Genomic DNA, 7861 nt, shown 5'->3' on the forward strand with positions numbered 1-7861 from the left:
TAAACCCGGGAGGCGGAGCTTGCAGTGAGCCAAGATCGCGCCACTGCACTCCAGCCTGGGCGACAGAGCAAGACTCTGTCTCAAAAAAAAAAAAAAAAAAAAAAGGTTAACATCATGGCCTTCAGCTCAGTTAGGCTCAAAGTCATATTTCCTTGTGGCCCAAAAGCAATCTGTGCTTGCAGTTTTTGGAGTAGGTCTCTTCCCAGCAACGGAACTGGACAATTTGGGAGGTATAGGAATTTATGTTGGACCCCTCGTCCTCCTATAACACACCTCCTTGACTGACAGAAAGGCCTTTTCTCTGAGACTCTAGTGGCTCCTACAATAGCTGTATAGCTCTTGATTAGTGGCCCTATAGGTCAGGTCACTACTGAGTGTTCAGTCCCAGTGTCTACCATAAAGTCCATTAGCTGGCCCCCAACTTCTAATGTGACTATTGGCTCCTGGGGGCCTAAAGAGAAGGAGCCCAGTCTGTCCTAGTCTTCATATCCTTCAGCCCCTGCCAGTCTGATTAGATCGTTATCTGGTTCTCCCAGGATATAGCAGCCCGTGGTCAATGGCCTCTTCATACCATGGCCCTGACTACTCTTCTCATCACCTTCTGGACATTCATCCTTCCAGTGTCCCTTCTTTTTGCACCATGTACATTGATCTCTCTCTAGCCTCAGCCAGCTCTCAGATCTCTGCCTAACTTGATCTCTTCCACATCCACATCCATGTCCACATCCTCTTACAATACTAGTTTCCCTTTCTATGAGGGCTGCCGCTAACAGATTGGCCTTTTTCTTTTTTTTTCTCTCTTCTTTTTTTTTTCTTTTTTTTGAGACAGAGTCTTGCTCAGTTGTCTAGGCTGGAGTGCAGTGATGTGATTTTGGCTCACTGCAAACTCCATCTCCCAGGTTCACGTCATTCTCCTGCCTCAGCCTCCCGAGTAACTGGGACTACAGGTGCCTGCCACCAAACCCAGCTAATTTTTTTTGTATTTTTAGTAGAGATGGGGTTCCACTGTGTTAGCCAGGATGGTCTCAATCTCCTGACCTCGTGATCTGCCCGTCTCGGCCTCCTATAGTGCTGGGATTACAGGCGTGAGCCACCACGGCCAGCCTGCCTCTTTCTTAAGCCTCTGATCTGCTTCCTTCTTTGCCTCTTGGTCACGGTTATCTTAGTAGCCACCTCTATAAGCTGGGTGGCATTCATGCCTGCATAAACCCTTCTAGCTTTTGCAGCTTCCATTTGATGTCACCCTGGGCTTGTCCTTCAAATGCCATGTTCACCATGTGCTGATTTTCAGCTGCTTCAGCATCAAACGGAATATAAAGCTGGAATGCCTTACACAATCTTTCATAAAACTGGCTAGGGCTTTCATCTGCTCCCTGGAGCACCTCTGAGATTTTCCCTATATTGATTGCCTTTTTTTCTGCCATTTTTCAGTCTTTGCAGGATTACCTCTCGGTACCTCTGCAGGTGCTGAAACTGGGTGACATCATTTGGGTCCTAGCGCGGGTCTGCTGGGAACCGGCCTTGAGCATACGCTGAGCATTCAGTGTGCCTGCTGGTACATTGGCTTCTAGCTAGTGGAGGGCTGCCTGAGTTATCCTCCGGCACTCCTCAGTATTAAACAGCGTGAGGAGGAGCTGTTTGCAGTCTGGCCAAGTTGGATTGTGTGTTAGAAAGATGGACTGCACCAGATCTATAAGGGCCTTAGGTTTCTCCTTGTAGGGAGGGGTATGGTGCTTCCAGTTTAGAAGATGAGTGGTTGAAAATGAATGAAGGTTCATTCTCTTCCCTGGATTTGGCCTTGTTCATTATGATAGAGGGGGGTCCTCTTGTCTCCCTGAGAGGTATTTGCATAGCCTGAGTGCGGCCTGACTGGAGAAGTCTTGCCTGATTTTCCTGACCTTCCACTTTAACTTCCTGGAGCTCTGATTCTTCCCTATTGGGTGAGGTTGGGGGTGTGTACCCATCTGGACCTAACCCCTCAGGGGCTGCTGGTCTAGAGGTGGGTAGATTGGAGAATAGGGAGGAGGCGTTTTTTGCCTTCTCTGGAGCTTGCAAAACTGGTTTTTCCTGCTCTCCTTGAGACTTTTCCTTTTGTCTCCCTGTTTGCCAGCAAAGCTGATTTTACTTTCACTTTGGGCATGGCTCCAGCTAGGAGCATTCTGCAATAAGCTGCTAGGCAGGGCTGCATTCAGCCATGAGTGGATATTAGATGAATTGGTCCAGGTGCCCTGGCTGTCCTCCAACCCCGTTACAACCCTAAATACATGGCCAATTGCTTCCCTACCTATAGCCTTTTCAGCCAGCCAGCTGACATCAAAAGAAAGCTTTTCTATTTCACAGAGTGTCCTCACCCTTGGGGGGTTAACTTGATCCTATAGTCCCCTGCATAACCCTTTCTGAAGTTCTTTAACCCCATTCTAAAGGGGTAGGTTTTGACGATTTTCCTCCCATTTCCTCCTTCCCAGGCATAGCACACTCACTCTTCCTTTGTTTCAGACCAATTAGACCTGGTGGGTCCCACACTTCGCTTGGAGCATACAGTCTCTACTAAGAGACCTGCAGCCCCCACATGTCACTCCCCGCGTTGGTTCCTCCTGGAACCAACTTTCACACACTTTCACACACTTCTCCTCTCCCAGTTCCCCTTTCTCAACTGTGTTTGCAAGCCACTCTCGCGTCCTGGGTTGGCTAGGGTGTAAGTTTCCCCGACATTTACAAGCCATTCTTGAATCCTGTGTCGGACTACTAGTTGCACCCTGGGAGGTGATCAGCTCCCCTTTCATCCCTATGGGACGGGTCCTGCTTTGGGCCCCAATACCTTACCGTGGTCCTGAGGCATGCTGTCCCTGGAATCGTCCTGTACCCCTTAGGTTCCCTTGCGCTGTCAGGGAAGGGACGCCACTGGGTCGCAGAAGAGCTGATCTCCCCTCCGGGTTGAAGTTCTCCTGATGGCACGCCTGGGGTCACAGGCATCCAGCCCAGGGCTCCAGCCCCACAGGCAAAGGAGACAACAAACCTGTCGTCTTCTCTCCTGGATGGCTCACCAAAATGTTGCAGGAATCAGAGGACCAGAGAGACCAAATGGGTGTTACAGGAGGATTTTTATTAAGGTGTACACCAGCTCAGTGGACTCACATCCAAAAGTTGAGACCAGAACAAAGACAGGGCTCGATTTTTGTAAGCAAGCTTGCAGAAGCAGAATAAAGACAGTTAATCAAAGAATGACACGTCTTGTAATCTCTAGCACAGCTTGTGACCTTGCAGCTGCATCAAAGCAGAAACAGGAACTTATAAAACTTGCAAAATATTTATGGAGAGGGGGTAAAGGATTAAAAGAGGAACTTTGTTTTTCTTATCCTTATATTGGGGAGTGCTGGGAGAGTCTCCAGAGCACATTCCTTTTGGGTTCTGACTTCTTAGATAGTGTTATCAGGACCTTGCCTGGGCCTGGGCTCTGTCTGTTACTGTTTTTTGGGATGAGACAACCTAATATAGGAAAACTTGTTTTTCTCTTTTAGTTTTTATTTCTTCTTTCTCTAATTTCTGCCTCACCATGGGAGGTTGAGAAGGGAGGATCACTTGAGGCCAGGAGTTCAAGACTAGCCTGGGCAACATAGTGAGATCCCAACTCTACAAATAATAGAAAAAAATTAGCAAGGAGTAGTAGCATGTATCTGTAGTCCCAGCTACTCATGAGGCTGAGGTGGGAGGATCACTTGAGCTTGGGAGGTCAAGATTGCAATGAGCCGATTTGTGCTACTGCACTCCAGCCTGGGTGACACAGCAAGATCCTGCCTCAAAAGAAAAAAGGTTAAAATTGTAAAAGGAAACATTGAGGTGTTTTTTATTTTTGTAGTCACTTTCTTTTTTTTAATTTTAAAATTCTATTTACCATGTATGTGTGTGCGTATGTTTTTGACAGAGCTTCACACTCTTGTTGCCCAGGCTGGAGTGCAATGGTGCAATCTCAGCTCACTGCAACCCCTGCCTTCTGGTTCCACCAATTCTCCTGCCTCAGCTTCCCAAGTAGCTGGGATTACAGGTGCCCGCCACCACGCCTGGCTAATTTTTGTATTTTTAGTAGAGAGAGGATTTCACCATGTCGGCCAGGCTGGTCTCAAAGTCCTAACCTCAGGTGATCCACCTGCTTTGGCCTCCCAAGGTGCTGGGATTACAGGCATGAGCCACTGCACTCAGTCGATTTTTTGTGCTTTTTTGAGATAGAGTCTCACTTGCCCAGGCTGGAGTGCAGTGGCACAATCACAGCTATCACATTAAAAAAACAACAAAAAAACACCAGGGGCAGTAGCTCATGCCTGTAATCTGAGCAGTTTGGGAGGCCACAGTGGGTGAATTGCTTGAGCTCAGGAGTTTGAGACCCACCTGGGCAACATGGCAAGACCCCATCTCTGCCAAAATGACAAAAAAAAAAAAAAAAAAAGGCAGGTGTGGTGGTGGGGACCTGTAGTCCCAGTTATTTGGGGGCTGCAGTGGGAGGATCACTTGAGCCAGGGAGGTTGAGGCTGCAGTGAGCCAAGATTGTGCCACTGCACTCAAGCCTGGGCAACAGAGTGAGATCCCATCTCAAAAAAAAAAAAAAAGGCATTAACTTTGTTAGTCATTTAGAGACTCATCCTAGCTTTCCAGAGCATGTGGTCCCCAACTAGCTGTTATCATCACCACATACTGGCAGTGTGTTCAAGTTTTAGACCAAAAACTCCGGTGTGTTCTTCTAGTGTTTTATAGTGTTAGCCTTGCAAAATAACACGTATAAGCAGCCTTAAAGCTTCAGAGGATAAGTTGGATACAGTGACCGCTGGCTCCCTTCCTCCCTTCCTTTTTCTTGAATATAGACATGTAAGAGACTACTCACTAGATAATGCTAGTAACATGGGAGATTATTTTAGGTGCATATACATCTTTTTAAATTTTAATAGGCATTTATTTTAGGAGCATTAGAACAAACATAATTTACAAATTACATTAGCATATAAACTTGGATGCTCCAGGAGGGACCCAATATTACAGTGTCTTAAGCAGAATAGTAATGTATTTCTCTCTCACATAAAAGTCCAGGTAGGTGGTCGAGGGCTGGAAAAGGCCCAAGCCTTCCTCATCTGGTCGCTCTGCTGTCCTTGACACAAGTCTCCCATTTCATGTCCAGGATGGCTGCTCCCACTCTAAGCATCTTGTTTTCATTCTAGCCAGCAAGGAAAAGGGAAAAGAGGAAGGGAAAGGTACCACCTGCTCTGTAAAAGCAGATTCAAAAATAGCAGCCCCGGCTGGGCGCAGTGGCTCACGCCTATAATCTCAGCACTTTGGGAGGCTGAAGCGGGTAGATCACTTGAGGTCAGGAGTTTGAGACCACTCTGGTCTATATGGTGAAATCCCATCTCTACTAAAAATATAAAAAATTAGCTGGGAGTGTTGGCGCACGCCTGTAATACCAGCACTTTGGGTGGCCAAGATGAGTGAATCACTTGAGCCCTGGAGTTCCAGACCAGCCTGGGCAACACGGTGAAATTCTGTCTCTACTAAAAACACAAAAATTAGCCGGGCATGGCGGTGTGTGCCTATAATCCCAGCTATTCAGGAGGCTGAGGCACGAGAATCACTTGAGGTGGAGGTTGCAGTGAGCCCACATTGCGTGACTGCACTCTAGCGCGGGAGACAGAGTGAGACTCCGTTTCAAAAACAAAACAAAACAAAAACATCTCCTGCTACTCCTCTTTCAAGTTTCTATATTAAATTTAACTGGAAAGCATCTAGAGATTCCAAGATGAGGTGTTTTACAATTTTTAAAAATTATTTACTATTTTTTTCTTTTTAAGCTATGCTATTAACTGAAATTTACTATTATTTAGCTATATTGGAACTGTTCTCAATACTGTGCAACCGAAACAAATAAGTAGACTCTTGAGGCTGAAGACAGCAACTGTTATCCATAAATTCCAATTTTGCATGTGTATCAAAATAGCTTCATTTTTCTTATTCACTATTTTTATTTACATAGTAAATGTTACAAATCTGAAACTTTAACATACACTGTGCTAATAAAATGCCATTTTAATTATTTTACATTGATGTTCCATGAGATTTTTGTTTATTATATTTATTATTTTTTAAAATTGAACTTCACCCTTTTGAAACAAAAAATTAAAAATTTTTGTTCACTCTGTTTGAACACAATAGACTAGGAACTCTTCTCTAGACAGTATCAGAAGGCACTTCCCTAGACAGTGTTACAGGCATGTGCCACCAATGTTAGAAGAATTGGCGAGAAATGTCACTAGCAACTTTTAGCACTTTCCAGTGGTCCACACTCGGCCAAATAGTCTTCAAAAAGGAGGCTCAAATCAGGCCCCGTCCTGACCCCCAGGCACAGACCCTGGGGGGACCACCTCTGAGACACCACGTTTCTTGCCAATCCGGGTCAACTTCCTGACAGTCTATCACTTAAGGGAGCAAAGGGATTTAACAGTCACTCTTCCACAGTTTAATTGTTTTGTCATTTTCTAGCGCGGCTAGAGGTGATGTTTTCTGTTGGGTGACAAGCTGTTGAGATCACACCACCTGTGTGGCCTTGTAATTTCTGTACAATCTCTTTCATCTGAAGGTTCCAAATGTAAAGAAGGTTATCCTCCGAGCCAGACACAATCCGCTTCCTGCCGGTAACAGAGAAATTGGCAAATATGCAGTATTTCTCGTTCTTGTGGCCAGTGTACATCTTCAGGCACTTCCCGTTGCTGTAGTCCCAGAGCTTCAGAGTGTTGTCCAGAGTGGCAGGCAGGATGTATCTGCTGTTCTGGGAGAACTTCACCAAAGACACAGGTGGGTTGTCATCATCAGTGAGCGTCTTCAGGCACTGACCCGAGGCGGTGTGCCAGATGGACAGAGACCATCATAGATACTTGAAACTATCAAGAATCCATCACAATTAAAATGAATGGCTGAGACTGGATCTGAGTGAGCTGGCAAAATCTTGAGGCACTTCCCTGTTTTCACATCCCATATCCTCACACTTTCATCAAAGGATCCTGAGACAGTAAGGTTGGACTGGGGATTGAAGTTACAGCAAAAGACATAATTACTGTGTCCCTTCAGGGTTTTCAGACACTTTCCCGAGCTCACCTCCGGTATTTTGTATCTTCAAGGTTCTGTCATCTGAGGCGGAAACAAAAAGGTTAGAATCTGAGGACCAGGCTAGCTACATCGGATATTCCCAGCTTGTGACCAGACGGTTTTCTCAAATTTCCCGTCATATGTACCCCAAATTTTAATGAGTTTATCAGCAGATGGAACTTACCAGCCACTCTTCATTCGGGCTGAATTTCACGAAGGACACTGCGTTGGTGTGGCCAGCAAGGGTGAACTTCAGAGCATAGTTTGGCTCCAGGGGTGTAGGCTTGCTCCGAGTGGCGGATGACGAAGGGGTCGGCTGTGCTCTGGTGGCCTCTTCTCCTCGGTCGCCATGGCTCTGACGCTGGCCGTACAGGGGACGTGGACAGAGGGCCCTGGTGACAGAGGCAGTCTGCCGGGCCGCCGTGGCAGGCCGGGTGCTCGGGGCATCGGCGGACCCCGCCTGGACGGCAGCGAGGACTATTCATTTATATTTTTTGAGACAGTCTCACTGTGTTGCCCAGGCTGGAGTGTAGTGGTGCATTTTCGGCTCACGGCAACCTCTGCCTCCCCGGTTCAAGCGATTCTTGTGCCTCAGCCTCCTGAGTAGCTGGGACTACAGGCACGTGCCACCACGCCTGGCTAATTTTTTTTTTTTTTTTTTTTTTTGGTATTTTTAGTAGAGATGGGGTTTCACTGTGTTAGCCAGGATGGTCTCGATCTCCTGACCTCGTGATCCGCC

The 7861-nt window shown here is 46.6% G+C and overlaps 1 pseudogene; it reads right to left on the reverse strand.

Moving 5' to 3' along the window:
* Positions 1 to 6474: 6474 nt before the first annotated feature.
* On the reverse strand, positions 6475 to 7569 carry LOC105516814 (annotated as a pseudogene).
* Between the last annotated feature and the right edge of the window lie 292 nt (positions 7570 to 7861).

This window comes from Colobus angolensis, unplaced genomic scaffold (genome assembly GCF_000951035.1).
Source record: "Colobus angolensis palliatus isolate OR3802 unplaced genomic scaffold, Cang.pa_1.0 Scaffold29, whole genome shotgun sequence".
NCBI lineage: Eukaryota > Metazoa > Chordata > Mammalia > Primates > Cercopithecidae > Colobus > Colobus angolensis.